Here is a 17,778-nt window from a genome sequence, read left to right on the forward strand (position 1 = left end):
AGGCCTAATTACTTTTAAATTATACAACATTTCTTGCATAAATTCTTTTTTTAACACACTTTTTTTATAACTTTTTTTTCTATTTCATGACTTTTACAGACAATTCTTTGACACACTTTAACTTTCTGACTTATCACAAACATTTCTTTCTTTAAACAACCAGTGAATTTATTTCAGGACAAGAATTTACTATATAATATTCTTTTTACATAAATTCTGCCCCCCATTTTTTCCTTTTTTTTTTTTTTGAAGATAACCATTTTTTTTCCAAAGTGAACTTCCTTTATGTCTGTGGACTAGACTGTTTAAGGCCACAAGATTAGAAGTTGCTATAATACATGTTACACAGTTAACTTTTAGCAAACTTTACTTTTGTTGAAAACCTTGTAAGTTTGGGATTCAACTATCCTTTGCTATTAATAAGACTTTGTTTAGTCCAAATTAACTTAGAATTGGTATAGATGGCTTTTTTTTTTCTTTCCTTTAATTACCCAGGAGGAACCATCGGTCCTGTCCTGAAGGGAGTTCCTGCTAGGTCTGGTTGGACCTTTGTATGGTAATTAAGATTTAGATCCCCTGTTAGGAAACCTGCTGGGTTAAGGGAATTTTCAGTGGTTAATGTTAAATCATCTTTTTTTTTTTTTTTTTAAAGGATACTTCTGAATGGGTGAGGTGTGCTTAAAATGAGGTTCCTCTAAAAGTTATTTTTTTACTTTCTTCTGTTAGCAAAGCAGTTGCTGCTACAGATTGAATGCATTTGGGCCATCTGTGGGTTACTGGGTTAAGGATTTTTGATAGGATGGCCTCAGTGCTTTCGGGATATGCCCTTGTTTACACTGACAACAAAGTGGTATTGGAGAGTTACAGGGTTACAGACAACACCTTTAATTATCAATTATAGGTTTTAAATTTACCTTGGCTTTTAAAGGAATAGGATATACTTTTTTTCCTTAACTACTTTTTTTTCTTTCTTTCTCTTTTTCTTTCTTCCTTCCTTCCTTCCTTCCTTCCTTCCTTCCTTCCTTCCTTCCTTCCTTCCTTCTTTCTTTCTTTCTTTCTTTCTCTCTCTTTCCTTCCTTCTTTCTTTCTTTCTTTTCTTTCCTTTCCTTTCTTTTTTCTTTCTTTTCTTTCTCTTTTTCTCTTTCACTTTCCTTTTGCCTCTGTCTCTTCCTCTCTCTCTCTCTGCTGGTCTCTCCTTGCCTCTGCCAGCCGCTTATGCTGTTGTTCTCTCAACCACTGTGGGGTGTGGCCTAAAACCAGCTGTAACCAAGTATCTATGTATGGGAACTGGTTTGGGTGCCCTGGTTTACAGGTTACCTTGTGCCAAACCTTTGAAACAAGGGACCTGTCCAGGCTTCATTCTGATGGCCAACCCACCTCTGATGCTGGCCAGTCTATCTTACACAAAGTTTTAAGTTTTCCTGGTGTCATAGTACTCCATACTGTCCCCTAAATCTTTTCTTGGAATTTTTCAACATAGTTCCTAGTGGGGTGGGCTTACTTTGTGCCTGACCCATGCTTCCTTGAGACAAAACACCATGCTCACACCACACACACACCACAAAACAAAGAACGGGTAAAAAGAGCACATACACACTTTTACAGTTTACACCAAAGCAGAATCAAAACCAAAATCAGAGTATCAAGAAATCCAAGCCAGCTCAAAACCAAAACTAAAGTATCAAGCAATCCAAGTCAAGTCAAAAACAAAAACCAAAGTGCAGGTACAGGCACACCATGGGTGATCAGGCCACGCTTTCACTCAAATGGAGTGGGCAAGTTCCAAAGACCAGTCTTACCAAGTTTCAGATGTCTGGACTCCATGTGCCAGTTCCTTCCTGGTGTTCAGTCACTGCATTGATCCTCCGGGCGGCCTGTCATGCACCACTCTGTCTAGGCATTCTACCAGGGCAATTGCCTACCCAGGAGCGCTCTCAGGATCCATGTCCCTTAAGCTGGCCAGGGTACCCCGCAGGGATGCTCCACAGGGCAGGCCTAAGCCACCTAAGGGGCTGCCTTGACCATCCGTTAATCTCCTTGCTTCCCGGTCAGGGAACCAAGAAATGTAGCAGGACGAGCCGCAGACAAAACCCCTCAGACACTGAGTTAAAGAAGGAAGGGCTTTATTCAGCCAGGAGCATTGGCAAGACTCCTGTCTCAAAAACTGAGCTCCCTGAGTGAGCAATTCCTGTCCCTTTTAATGGCTTACAACTCTAAGGGGGTTTGTGTGAGAGAGTTGTGATCAATTGAGCAAGCAGGGAGTACGTAACTGAGGGCTGCATGCACCAGTAATTAGAACAGAACAGAACAGGACAGGGATTTTCACAGTACATTTCTACACAATGTCTGTAATCTATAGATAACACAACCGATTAGGTCAGGGGTCAATCTTTAACTACCAGGCTCAGGGTGTGATGCTGGACTGTCTGCCTGTGGATTTCATTTCTGCCTTTTAGTTTTTACTTCTTCTTTCTTTTGAGTTAGAAATTGGGCATAAAACAATATGAGGGGTGGTCTCCTCCCTTAGTAGAAAGGCCTCATAAACTGGGCATTTGCTCAGAGAACTGCTTTAAAAAGAGTACATTCATTCAATGCCTGCCTGAGACAAATGACCATTTGGTACTGGCTGTAGAATCATCTTGATGGTGCAGATTATGCTCTGGAACAGCATTTTATTGCAGGGACACTGCAAGAATTGACTGTCTTATTAAGAAGCACTGTTATAATAAAGTGTGATTTAATTACCAAGCAGGGGTCAAGAAAGGATCGGGGGAGGGATTTGATCATGAAAATACTGGCCCAGATGAATTAATTCTAAGGGTGTTTGTAATAATTAGGCACAAATATTTGAATAATAATCACACCCCCAAATTATGTGAAAAGTATACCACTTCCAATTGCATAAAGTAGTTTACATGCCCATTATCAACTGAGCCAAGGAATGTGTAATGATATGAAACCTAAGATCTTCATGAAATGCTTCCATAAAAAATGATAGTCAGCTTTCTCTTTACTTATATTTACTTGTCAATTTCAAATGAATCAAATTCCATTATATTATATAAATAAACTATCCTGAAGGCACTTGCTCCTACTGTTTCAGGAAGCTACCCTATATTTAGAAAATTTCTGTGGCTCCCAATAAATGTATTTCCTTCAGAAAAGCAATTCTCATAACATAAGTGGATAGAGTAGTGGCTGTTTGTAATGAAACTAAGGAATTTGTGATGTCATCTTGTGTGTGCCAATCCTTCAATTAAGAGGGGAGGACCTGAAAATGCAAAACCCTATGGTTATACCATGCACTTTAAAACCAATGTATCAAAAGCTCATTATGCATGGTCACAGTTTGCAGCAAAATACAATCCTTTAGAAAGTGAAAGGGACTGCTCTTTTATGTAACTTGGCTCTGGAAGCCTGCGGTGACAAACCACACAGATCAACAGCCCCCACTTTGAGCAAACGTGGAAAACCACTTGTTAGCTCCGCCCCTCTAAGTACTTCTCCCTGTGGCTCTACTTTGTTTTTTAACTATTTTATTTTTGGTAAAAGTTAAGTTTACTAAGCTCTAAAATACATGAAATCTCCTGCTGTCTATTCTAATACTGGAAGTCGCTCCAATATAAAAATTGGTGCTTCCCATGTAATAAGGCGGAGGAATGTTATTTCATTAACAGTTGGCACCAGAATTCCTCTCAGAAAGGGAAATGTAATTGCTTTGAAAAATACCCTGAGAAGAGCTTCTAAAGTAGAAGAGATCCCAGGAGGGGACAGGGTGTGGGTGGAATGTTTTCTGAGACAAAGGGAGCAATTTGGCTGTAACTTGCAAGGGCTTCCAGAGGGCCGGGGAGGGGAGGAGTGCTGGAGCCAATCGGAGAACATCTTCTTAACGTGACTCTTCCTCTCCATCCTCCCGCACAAGTCTTCGCTAAAATGACAGAGCTGGCTAAATACTTGGTGCAAATAAGTTATTATTATTTTTTTTGGTAGAAGCATGAGTAAGGGTTGGGCTTGTGTCTAGATCAATTGAGTATAACAAGGCTAACATGTATGGACCTAAGACTGGAGGAAAACAGACTCTGAAAATAAACTTGTAGGATTTATTTATTTATTTATTTTTTTATTTATTTATTTATTTTTAATAAATTATGGTGAGGACTCCAGGTGCTCCAGGTGCTCACGGGGGGATATTTTTTGAGTAGTCTTGGGACTCTTTGGAAGCTCTTTTCTGATTGCCTCTATTTATTTTCTCAGCAAAACAATAAGACTCTCAGCAGCTAGAAGAATAACAAAGATGTTGGAAGTTTGAAGAGCAAGAATAAAGTATAAAATAGACATTTTACCAAAAATGCCTTTTACCAAAAATAAAATAGTTTAGATTGTATTGATATCTTTTAATGATATATTTGTGGGAGCTACAGGGCCTCTGATGGGATCTTGGGTAAACCAGCTAGTTTATGTGCAGAATCACTGCTGTCATGGGTGGGAAGCTACTGTGGATAGTCTTAAGCTGCTTCATGGATGGTGACTTGGAAACAGGACTCTATAAATACAGGATATCATAGCTGTTTTTGCAGTCACTGAACTGGCCAGACTTCAATATAATGTTTTTTAAAAAATTATTAATTTACTAATTTATTATTATTCTTTAGAGACAGGGTCTTGCTATGTTGCCCAGGCTGAAGTGCAGTGGTGTGATCACAGGTCACTGTAACTTCAAACTCAAGGGCTTAAGTGAATCCTCCTGCTTCAGCCTCTGAAGTAGCTGGGACCACAGGGTCCACCACCATGCCTGGCTAATGTGAATTTAAGAGGCTGATTGATGGAAAAAAATGATTCTTTAGTAGACTGACAAAGAATTTTGGGATCCCAATCTTACATTTCAGCACTAGTTTTTCAAAATTAATTCAAAGTCCCTGAGAATGAAGGATAAATTAAGGATCAAAATGGTATCTAGTATTCCCCAAATGATTCTTCATTAGCCAAGATTTCTAGAGTGCAAATGAAGGTGAGTCAGCATATTGAACAATTTGTACATGATCATCATATCTGTTCTAGGATTAAATCTAGAGGACAAGAGTTGAAGCCAATAGACAAAGGGTAGAAATACATTTGACCATGGTTTACAGTGTGTCTTAGGGGTTTTGGGGTACAAAAATAATGGGATATCACCTAAGGCAGGGATCCTCAAACCCCAGGGCATGGTCTGTGGCCTGTTAGGAACTGGGCTGCACAGCAGGAGGTGAGCGGAGAGTGAGGGAGCATTACTGCCTGAGCTCGGCCTCCTGTCAGATCAGCAGCGGCATTAGATTCTCATAGGAACCTGAACCCTATTGTGAACTGTGCATGTGAGGGATCTAGATTTTACATTCCTTTTGAGAATCTAACAAATGCCTGATGATCGGAGGTGGAGCAGTTTCATCCCCAAACCATCTCCATCCCGCACTGTCTGTGGAAAAATTGTCTTCCATAAAACCGGTCTCTGGTGCCAAAAAGGCTGGGGACCACTAACCTAAGGAAATGATGCAACAACGTATATTAGATATTTCCTCCAACTGGAATTCAGATTGCATCTCCCCGTCAAGAGATACTGTCCTTGCTCATGCCTGATAAAGTTTTCCTCTGCATGTCACCCTTCGGATTTCTTTCACCACACTTATTATCATCTGAAGTGATCCTGAATATTTTTATTTTTTACTTGTTTGTGGTCTGCCTGCCAACCATTGTGATATGAAGACCAAGAAAACAGGAACCCAATGTGCCTTGTTCATCTCTGTTTCCCAAGCTGTAGGATGCCTGGCACATAATCAGAGCTCAATAAATATTTATTGAATCACTGAATGCGTTTCACTCTGCATCTAATCTGCAGAGATTATCAACATCCTCATAGGCCACTACAAACACAGTGTGGTTACTTTTATAAAGGAAACATGTACTGAGGGATTCTAAGGCTGGTGTTTTGAACTAATTCCTTTTTATTATCAGCCTAATCTTGGATCATGTAAATGATGATCACATTATACCTGTCAGAATACTTTGCAAGAAAAAATTCATGATTCTATTCTCTCTGCACCAAAGTGAATCTAGAGATTCAGTTAAATGATAGAATAGTAGAGTTCAGTTTTGATATGGAGAAATGTTTTGATGTTGTATTTTAGTTTGGGTTAATAACATTATTAACCCAAATAGGTTATGTTCTAGGGTAATTAAAAGCATGAGTTCACTTTTGTTTTTAAGAGAAGTCTTGCTATGTTGCCCAGGCTGAAGTGCAGTAGTTATTCACAGGCAAAATTATAGTGCATTGCAGCCTGAGACTCCTAGGCTGAAGTGATCTTCCTGTCTCAGCCTTCTAAGTAGCTGGGACTACAGGCTTATGCTACCACACCCAGTTCAACACATTTTTTTTTTTTAATTTAAGAAAAAATTTCTGTGGCAGAAGCTAGATAGTAATACCTGTTTATAAGATTTGACAATATTTAATACTACTTTTGATTTAAAATTTATTTATTTATTTTTTGTGATAGAGTCTCACTCTGTCACCCAGGCTGGAGTGCAGTGGCGCAATCTTGGCTCTCTACAACCTCCACTTCCTGGGTTAAAAGGATTCTCCTGCCTCAGCCTCCTGAGTAGCTGGAATCACAGGCATGTGCCACCACGCCTGGGCTAATTTTTGTATTTTTAGTAGAGATGGAGTTTCACCATGTTGTTCAGGCTGGTCTTGAACCACTGACCTCAAGTGATCTGCCTGCCTCGGCCTCCCAAAGTGCTAAGATTACAGATGTGAGCCACCGTGCCTGGCCTTAAAATTTATTTGAAAGCATAATTATGAATGGGGAATATATTAATAAATGTGTTCAGTCTGGGTGCGGTGGCTCATGCCTGTAACCCCAGCACTTTGGGAGGCTGAGGTGGGCGGATTACCTGGGGTCAGGAGTTTGAGACCAGCCTGGCCAACATGGTGAAACCCCATCTCTACTAAAAATACAAAATTAGTCAGGTGTGGCAGTGTGTGCCTGGAATCACAGCTACCTGGAGAAGCTGAGGCAGGAGAATAGTTGGAACCTGGGAGGCAGAGGCTGCAGTGAGCTGAGATCACGCCACTGCACTCCAGCCTGGACAACAGAGCAAGACTCCCTCTCAAAAAACAAACAAACAAAACAAAATGTGTTCAAAATGAGAATGAGTAACACAAATTTCTTTTTTTTTTTTTTTTTTGAGACGGAGTCTTGCTCTGCCGCCCAGGCTGGACTGCAGTGGCCGGCTCTCAGCTCACTGCAAGCTCCGCCTCCCGGGTTCATGCCTTTCTCCTGTCTCAGCCTCCCGAGTAGCTGGGACTACAGGCGCCCGCCTCGTCGCCCGGCTAGTTTTTTGTATTTTTTAGTAGAGACGGGGTTTCACCGTATTAGCCAGGATGGTCTCGATCTCCTGACCTCGTGATCCGCCCATCTCGGCCTCCCAAAGTGCTGGGATTACAGGCTTGAGCCACCGCGCCCGGCCAACACAAATTTCTTTAGCGTCGTATTATGTATAATTAGAAGTTATTTCAGAATGAATGCAAATGCATTGTTTTGGGAGAATGGAACATTTTTTTTCTACTTCATACCACATTGCTTGCATTTTTTTTGTTTGATATTACTTGTCTGTTTTTGTTTGTTTGTTTGTTTGTTTGTTTTTTGAGACACAGTCTCACTCTGTTGCTCAGGCTGGAGGGCAGTGGTGCGACCTCAGCTCATTGTATCCTCCACCACCCGGGTTCAAGGAATTCTCTTGCCTCAGCCTCCTGAGTAGCTGGGATTTCAGATGTGCATCACCTGCCTGGCTAATTTTTTTTTGAGACGAAGTCTTGCTCTGTCGCCCAGGCTGGAGTGTAGTAGTGCAATCTTGGTGCACTGCAACCTCCGTCTTCTGGGTTCAAGCGATTCTCCTGCCTCAGCCTCCCAAGTAGCTGGGACTACAGGCGCATGCCACCATGCCCAGCTAATTTTTAAATATTTTTAGTAGAGACGGGATTTCACCATGTTGGCCAGGATGGTCTCGATCTCCTGACCTCGTGATCTGCCCACCTCGGCCTCCCAAAGTACTTGGATTACAGGCGTGAGCCACCATGCCCAGCTAATTTTTAAATTTTTAGTAGAGATGAATTTTCACCATGTTGGCCAGGCTGGTCTCGAGCTCCTGGCTTTATGTGATCTGCCTGCCTCGGCCTCCTAAAATACGGGGATTACAGGTGTGAACCACCATGCCTGGCCACTTGTCTGTTACATGTTGTCAAGAGGCCTTGTTTTATAATGAAACTAGACTTGTTAGATATAAAATTATTTTCTTTTAGGTATATTATTTTCTCCATTCTCATATGAGAAAAATTAATAAAAAACTACTTTTGTTAGTACTCTTGTAAAAAAATAAAAAGAGTATTGTAATTCAGTACTGCTGAATGAAACTGAGTGCATAAAAGAAAGTTACAAAATTATTTTAAAATTTCATTTCTGGAATTGGTGTGTGCATATTTATTATTGGTGGAATAAAGGAAAAAGTATTTTCAGATGTTTACTTATACGCAAATTTTTTTTCTTCAAAAAATAACAGTAGGCCAGACGTGGTGGCTCATGCCTGTAATCCTTGCACTTTGGGAGGCCGAGGTAGGTGGATTGCCTGAGCTCAGGAGTTTAAGACCAACCTGGGCAACACAGTGAAACCCCATCTCTACCAAAATACAAAAAAATTAGCCGGGCATGGCGGCATGCGCCAGTAATCCCAGCTACTCGGGAGGCTGAGACAGGAGAGTCTCTTGAACCTGGGAGATAGAGGTTGCAGTGAGCCAAAATAGTGCCACTGCACTCTAGCTTCAAAGTGCAGATTCTATCTCAACAAAACAAAACAAAACAAGTATATTAGTTATTTCTACATAACAAATTATTGCAAAATTTTGTGGCTGAAAATAAACACATACTATTAGAACAATAGTAAACATAATTATATTATTATAGATAAATAAAGATTATTTATTATTTCTATAAGGAATTAGGGAGCAGCTTAGCTGGATAGTTTTGACCTGAGGCATATTTCATGAGACTCCTAACCCTAACCCTGACCCCTGCCTCAGTCATCTGAAGGCTTGACTGGGGTTGAGGGATCTGCTTCCAAGATGATGCACTCACATAGGTGCTAGTTGTTGACAAGAGACCTCAGTTCTTCACCATATGAACCTCTCCATAGGATTGCTGGAGTGTCTTTACAACATGGTGGTAGTAAGACTTCCCCCAGAGCATGGGGGTGATGAGGGGAGGGTGGTTCACACCTGTAATCCCCGCACTTTGGGAGGCCAAGGCAAGTGGATCATGAGGTCAGGAGATCCAGACCATCATGGCTAACATGGTGAAACCCCATCTCTACTAAAAATACAAAAAGTTAGCCGAGTGTGGTGGCGGGAGCCTGTAGTCCCAGCTACTCAGGAGTCTGAGGCAGGAGAATGGCGTGAACCCGGGAGGCGGAGCTTGCAGTGAGCTGAGATCGGGCCACTGCACTCCAGCCTGGGCAACAAAGCAAGACTCCGTCTCAAAAAAAAAAAAAAAAAAAAAAGACTTCCCCAGAGCAAGTGACCAAGGAAGTAATGTGGAAGTTGTAATGTTTTTTGTGATCTAACCTTGGAAGTTACATCATCACTTCCATGATGTTCTACTAGTCACACAAACCAGTCTTGATCCAATATAAGAAGGAACTACATGAGGGCATAAATACAAGGAGGTAAGGATCACTGGGTATTGTCTCAGAGGCTGACTACCATAGTAAGAAATATGAAGGTTAACTTGAATTCTACCACTCTTATGAATTTTGAATTTGTTACTGATGTTCACTAAAAAGTGCTTTGCAAATTATGGGGTGAACATGGTGGAAAACAGAAATAACATTTCACAAAAAGACCTGATCAGTGTATGAATAACATCCTCTGCTTCCAAATATTATGAACATTGCATATCATCACATTAGATAAAGCATACACATAAATATTATCAAATCTGCTTCATAAGATTATAAACATCTTTTGCTTTTGGTGGGACATGAGATCAAATAATTGCGAAGACAAGATGGAGAAAAGGTAAAGATTGAAAAAAGAAAATAACAAGAACCAGAGAAAGGAAAAAGAAGTAGAAAAAGAGAAGATAAAGGAAAGGGGATAAAAGAGACAAGAGAAGACAAATCGGAGGTAGAAGAGCACAGATATAGAAACTAAAAACACGCAAATAAAGGGCAAAAGAAATGTGAACCCAGAGATGATCTGAATAAGAGAGAAGGAAAAGGAGAAATGATCGTGAGAAGGGGGAAAAGAAAAAAAAAAGACAGAAAAAAAATTAAGGTTTTCATTTCTTTACCAGTTTTTAGATCCTTTTGCACCTCAGAACAGACTTGCAGCCTCTTATTTTCTCACTGTTTCCCAAGTTCCTCTGGGAACTCCCCTTAATGCCTGGTTCTCAGAACCCTGCTTTTCATCTTGTTGCTCAGACTGGGTTGGGTAAGTTTCTGGGGAAGAGTGTAGGTTAGCCATTTTATTTATTATCCAACTTGTTCTTCTTAAGTACACACTCCCTTGTTAGGCAATATTTTTCGAAGTATTAAAAAAATGTAATTTCTTAGAAAAAAAATCAGACACAAACAAATGATTTTCTGAGAGAATTTTAGTTCTGTAAAAAAAATTACCATATTTGGATTTGGTTCCCTTTGTATATCTGGCAGATGAGTATAGTTCTTTTTGGATTTTTGATTCAGAGTTCACTTTAGTTCAGATTTCTGCTTCAAGTCATGTTTCTGTGGATGAAATAAAATTCTGGCTAAAAAAGTACCTAGCTACTAGTTTTTATTAGCCAACATTTCTTTTTTTTTACGTGAGAACATTGCATAATCTGTGCTTCAATAGTGATTAGTGTGTAGACTTTAGAGAAGTTTGGATAAGCAATTTTCATTTATGGAAATATTAAATGAGCAATATGATTATTTTTTCTTACATTTTTAGTTTATTTTCTGCTAAGTTAACAAAGATGAATTTAATCAAAGCAACTAATATACTAGGCAACCTTCTTTTTAGACTATCCCCTGCCTCCCTCTCCCCAATCTGGGTTATTTTTTAAAAAGCTATTTAAATATTTCAACTAAGTAATACATTCACAAAGCTCAAATTCATCTTTTTTTTTTCTTTTGAGATCGAGTCTCAAAGTGCAATGGCATGATCTCGGCTCACTGCAACCTCCACCTTGCAAGTTCAAGCGATTCTCCTGCCCCAACCTCCCGAGTAGCTGGAATTACAGGCACGCAGCCATCATGCCTGGCTAATTTTTGTATTTTTAGTAGAGATGGAACGCCTACTAAAACGCCTGACCTCAAGTGATCCTCCTGTCTGGGCCTCCCAAAGTGCTGGGATTACAGGTATGAGCCACTGTGCAGGGCCTCATATTCGTTTTGACTGGGATTCACTGGACTTCTTTAATTTGTGATTAGTAACCATCATTTGGGAAAACTTTTTCTATAATCTCTTCAAATATTGTCTCACTCTCATGCTTTTTTCTTTCTGGAACTCTGATTAGAGGCATGCTACTTTCTCAATCTGTCCTCCATGCCTTTTAATGTTGCTTTTATGTTTTACATCTCTTTGCCTCTGTGTGCTTCCTTCCAGACAAGTTCTTCTGGCCTATCCTCCAAAATGTTTTTTTTTCTCCAGCAATGCCTAATATGCCATTAAAACCATTCATTTAGTTTGTAATTGTAGTAAATATAATTGTCAGTTATTTTGGTCCTATTTGATTCTTTAAAAAAATCTGCTTCATCGTTTTACAGTTGCTTATTATTTGCATTTATTTTCAAGCTTGGCTATTGAAGAATCATAGTTGTTTTGTAATCTGTGTCTGATCATTCTAGTATCAGATTTTTTTTCAGTCCTGTTTCTACTTTCTGTTATTTTTGTTGCTTATTGCTGTAGTACTTTGTCTCTTTAATGACTGTGAGCATTTTCTTTGGAAAATTATTTGTGAGCATTCTTTGAGTCCCTGGATGATGTAAGTTCTTCCAGTGGGGGATTTGCTTTGGCTATGTGCCTGGAAACAATATCAGTTCTTGACTTTTTCTTGGATCATTCAGTTTATATTAATTTGGACTATAAATCCTCATGAGGGCTAGCATGTCATTGCCACTTATTAGGAAACTTCTCCTTTACTCTCTTAAGTGCCTTTACTTATAGTCCCCTAGGGCAAGGGCTGTGGAGTTTATTTTTGACTCATCCTTCCACCAAGGGTTCATCCTTATACTAGTCCTTTGGGATCTGAGTCTCCTATTAGGTTCCCCAAGCAGTTCTGGGGTTTGTCTTCTGTTCTCTCACATGTCCTATGACCATGGAAATCAAGGCTGAGATTGGCCAGGTTTGGCAAATGCCCTCAGTGTCTGGCGCCCTTCTGTGTTCCCACCTTCACTAAGATTTTGGCTTAGTAATTCCTTCTTGACATCCCTTTGATGCTTTTAAGGTTTTACTAATATTTTATTTTGTATTTTCACGGGAGGGTTATTCCAGTTATCTAGCCTGTGCTATTACTAGGAATAAAAATCCTGGTACAAAATGTAACAGGTACAAAGCATATACAGTAAAATGTTTCCCTGTTATTCCTGCTTTTCTGATCACCATATGATTATCCCAGTAGGTGCTGAAAGCACATTTGATAAAATTGAAAACTCATTCACACATTCACCTCTCTCTCTGTCTCTCTCTCTCTGTCTCTGCCTCTCTCTCTCTCTCTCTCTCTCTCTCTCTCTCCCCTCTCTCTCTTAGAAAACTAGGAATAGGAATAGAAAAGGAAACTTTAAAAAACCGATAATGGTTTAATGTCGTACTTTGGTGTTGAAAATGTGGGATATTCTTGTTTTTTACTTAGTCCAATTTTTTTATTTTTCGACATTGGACAAAACCCCAGAAAGGTAAATTGACATACCTAAAGACTGGTGGTCTACCCAGAAAAGCACAAGTTCTTTTATTTATTTTTTAAGATATTTTGTAAATGTTATTTTTAAAACTAATTTCAACTTTTATTTTAGATTCAGGGGGTAAATGTGTAGGTTTGTTACATGAGTATATTGTGTGACTCTGAGGTTTGGAGTATGAATGTATGAATGGCCCCATCACCCAGGTGGTAAGCATAGTATCCAACAGGGAGTTTTCAGTCCTTGTCCCTCTTCCTCTCTCCCCGACTAGTAGTCTCCAGTGTTTATTTTTCCCATCTTTATGTCCATACCCAATGCTTAGCTCCTGTTTATAAGTGAGAAAGAATATGCAGTATCTGGTTTTCTGTTCGTGCATTAATTCTCTTAAGATAATGGCCTCCAGTTGAATTCATGTTAAAGGACATGATTTAATTCATTTTTATGACTGCAAGGTATTCCATGGTGCATATGTACCACATTGTCTTTATCCAATCCTCTGTTAATGGGCATCTAGGTTAATTCCATGTTTTGCCATTGTGAATAGTTCTGCAATGAACATATAGTGCATGTGTTTTTTTTGGTAGAACAATTTATTTTCTTTTGGTTTTACACCAAGTAGTGAGATTACTGGGTTGAATCGTAGTTCAGTTTTAAGTTCTCTGAGAAATCTGAAAGCTGCTTTCCACAGTGGTTGAACTAATTTACATTCCCACCAACATGGTCTTCGCTTTGTTGCCCAAGCTGATGCAGGCATTGTTATTGAAGTGTTCCTTTTCCTCCGCAGCATCGCCAGCATCTGTTATTTTTTGACTTTTTAATAATAACCATTCTGACTGGAGCGAGATGGTATTTCACTGTGGTTTTGATTTACATTTCTCTGATTCCTACTAATGTTGAACATTTTTTCATGTTTGTTGGTCCCTTTTATGTCTTCTTTTGAGAAGTACCTGTTCATGTCACATGCCTACTTTTTAATGGAGTTGTTTTTTACTTATTGAATTATATTCTTTATAGATTTTGGATATTCAACCTTTGTCAGATGCATTGTGTGTGAATATTTTCTCCTATTCTATAGGGTGTCTGTTACTCTGTTGATAGTTTCTTTTGCTGTGCAGAAGCTCTTTAGTTTAATTAGGCCCCACTTGTCAATTTTTGTTTTTGTTACAGTTGCTTTTGAGGATTTAGCCACAAATTCTGTGCCAAGAATTTTCTGTCTTCCTGTTATTTCTGCCTTCCTGATCACCATAGGATCATCTCAGTAGGTGCTGAAAGCACATTTGATAAAATTCAAAATCTTTCACACACTTACCCATGCACACAATCTCTCTTCCTTAGAAAACTAGAAATAAGAATAGAAAAGGAATTCAAACAACAGTCAGCTACGAGAGATAAGTCAGAAAGTCTTGGCTGGGCGCGGTGGCTCACATCTGTAATCCCAGCACTTTGGGAGGCCAAGGTGGTCAGATCACCTGAGGTCGGGAGTTGGAGACCAGCCTGGCCAACGTGGTGAAACCCTGTCTCTACTAAAAATACAAAATTAGCTGGGCATGGTGGCATATGCCTGTAATCCCAGCTACTCGGGAGACTGAGGCAGGAGAATTGCTTGAACCTGGCAGGCAGAGGTTGCAGTGGGCCGAGATTGCGCCACTGCACTCTACCCTGGGCAAAAAGAGTAACTCTGTCTCAAAAAAGAAAAAAAAGTCAGAATGTCTTTTTCTTTTTGTCTTTTATTTATTTTATTTATTTTTTATTATTACGTTTGAAGGAGGCAGGGTCTCGCTCTGACCCAGGCTGGAGGGCAGTGGCATGATCATAGTTCACTGCAACCTTGAACTCCTGGGCTCCAGTGATCCTCCTACCTCAGCCTCTTGAGTAACTGGACGATTACAGGTACATGCCACCATGCCTGGCTAACTTTAAAATTTTTTATAGAGATGGGATCCTTCCTTGTTGCACAAGTAGGTGAGAGTATTCTTACTAAAGTAACAGCAAGACCAACAGGCTTTTGTCACTGTTTCTATTCAGCATTGTACTGGCAGCTCTAGCAAACACAGTAAGACCAAAAAAAGAAAAAAAAAAAGAACATTAAAAAAAGAAAGGAGGAAAGAAAGAAAAAAATGGAAAAGAAGGCTAAAACCTTTTTTTTTAATTTGTAAAAGATATGATTACTCATAGAGATTCTAAAGACCATCTATTAGAACCAATGAGAATTCAACAAGTTTGCTGGATACCATAGCATTTCTACACTGGTAATTAGTCTTTAGAAAATTAATGAAAAGTATGTAATTCATAAGAGCAACAAAACTATATCATCAAATAAATCTAACAAAGTATCTGTAGTACTTTATGGAGAAAATGGAACACTACTGAATGATACTAAAGAAGTTCTAAGTAAATGGAAATATGTACCATTTTCATGAAAAGGAAGATTCAATATGATTAAGATGTCAGTTTCTTCAAATTGATCTATAATTTTGAGGCTTTTGTGGACCTTGTCAGACTGATTCTAAAATTCATTAGAAAGAACAAAAGCTACACCAGTTTTGAAGAAGAATCTGGGCTACTTTGTACTACCAGATACCAATGCTTATTATAAACCTAAGATTAAAATAATGCCATATTAGTGTGAGGATATACATATACCTATATGGAACAGAATGGAAATCCTGAAAAAGAACCGCATGCAGATATGAAAGTATAATATAGGACATTACAAATTAGTGAGAACAGGACAAACTATTTAAGACATTGTCATGAATCAGCTGGTTATTCACATCAAAAAGAAAATTCTTGTATCATACACTAAAGTTTTCATTCCAGGGATATTAAAGACCTGAAAATGAAAAACAAAGCTTTTAATGTCATAGGACATTTTAAGAGAAAACACAGGAGATATATTTTTAATGTTGGTTTGGGGTGAATTTGTTAAGTAAAGCACTAAAAGGCATATACTATGAAAGCAAAGATCAATAACATAAAAACCCTCTGTTTATCAAGACACTCTAATCAAAGTTGAAAGAAAAATTACAGAATGGGAGAAAGCATTTACATTACATGTAATTAACATGATATTTGTTTTCTAAATATATAAAGTAGTCCTCTAAATATAAAAGAAAAAGGCAATCCAACAGCAAAATAAGTAAAAAACCATTTACAGCTATTTATGTACAAGCTATTTACAGACAGGGCTAGTGACTACTGTATTGGGCAGTGCATCTCTAGAGGAAATCTATGTGCACAAGAAGTTCCATCATAGAACTACATTTGGAAACACCTAAATGTCTGTCCACAGAAAAATGAACAAAAAAGTATAATATATTTATAAATGGAAATACTATGTCCTCATGAAAATAAACAAACTAGGGCTACATGTATCAATAATTATAAATATAAAAGCCAGGGGCCAAGCAGGTGGCTCACACCTGTAATAGCAGCACTTTGGGAGGCCAAGGGAGGCAGATCACCTGAGGTCAGGAGTTTGCGACCAGCCTGGCCAACATGGTGAAACCTTGTCTCTACTAAAAATACAAAACTTAGGCATAGTGGCATGTGCCTGTAATTCTAGCTACTCGGGAGGCTGAGGCACAAGAATCACTTGAACCCAGGAAGCGGAGGCTGCAGTGAGCCCAAATCACACCACTGCACTCCAGCCTGGGCAACAGAGCGAGACTCTGTTCCAAAAAACAGAAATAAAAATAAAAAGCCAGGCATAGTGGTACGTGCTTGTAGTCTCAGATACTCAGCAGACTGAGATGGGAGGATAACTTGAGCCTGAAAGTTTGAGGCTGTAGTGAGCTATGATTGTGCCACTGTATTCCTGGGTGACAGAGTGAGACTCTACCTTTAAATAAAAAAACAAATAAATACATAAACAAAGATTTGTAAAAATTATAAATATTTAAAATAATTTGAGCCCCAAAAAGCAAGCTACATAATAATAATACAATATAATGATTTATATACAGGTTGAAAAATATAGTGCTAAATATTATTTTATGAGCTCTTCATATGCATTAATAGTCTAAACAGCCATGGTAATGATAAACGTTTAATTTAGGATAGTGTTTATCCCTGAATAGGGAGCAAAGGGAATGGAGTCTGTGAGAGGTATATACATATGTAAGGAACTTTGGCTCTGTCCATAGATTTTCATCCCTCCTCTAATGACATAAATACAGCCAAATGTTAAGATTTAAGGAAGATCAATGGTGAATACATACATATTTAATTAATACTATATTAACAGCCTCTATTAAATATATAGGATAAATATAAATATACTGCATATTGTACTTTTTTGCAAGTTTGATACAATTTCATAAGAAATCATAGAATGGAACCCTGTAAAATGATGGTTTAACATTAGGAAATATTTTGTTGCAATTGATCATGTTAGTAAACTAAGTTAATAAATTAGAGAAGAAATGTTTAAGAATATATGAGCAAGAAATGGGTATAATTTGTACAAAGAAAACCACAAAACTAATTAAGGACACAATATAAGACCTGAATAAATGGAGAAACTACCATGTTTCAAGGTAGGACAACTCATGTTGTGAAATTATCAATCCTCTTCAAGGTAATAGGGAAACTGTATTAGGCCATTCTTCTGCTGCTATCAAGAAATACCTGAGACTGGGTAATTTATAAGAAAAGAGGTTGATTTGGTTCAGGGTTCTACAGGTTGTGTAGGAAGCATAGGGTCATCTGCTTCTGGGGAAGCCTCTGGAAGCTTCCAAACATGGAGAAGGTGGAAGTGGGAGCTATGTTGCATGGCGAAATCAGGAGTGAAGGAGCAAGTGGGGAGGCAACACACACTTT

The sequence above is a fragment of the Trachypithecus francoisi genome, unplaced genomic scaffold (assembly GCF_009764315.1).
Source record: "Trachypithecus francoisi isolate TF-2019V2 unplaced genomic scaffold, Tfra_2.0 Lachesis_group11, whole genome shotgun sequence".
Lineage (NCBI taxonomy): Eukaryota > Metazoa > Chordata > Mammalia > Primates > Cercopithecidae > Trachypithecus > Trachypithecus francoisi.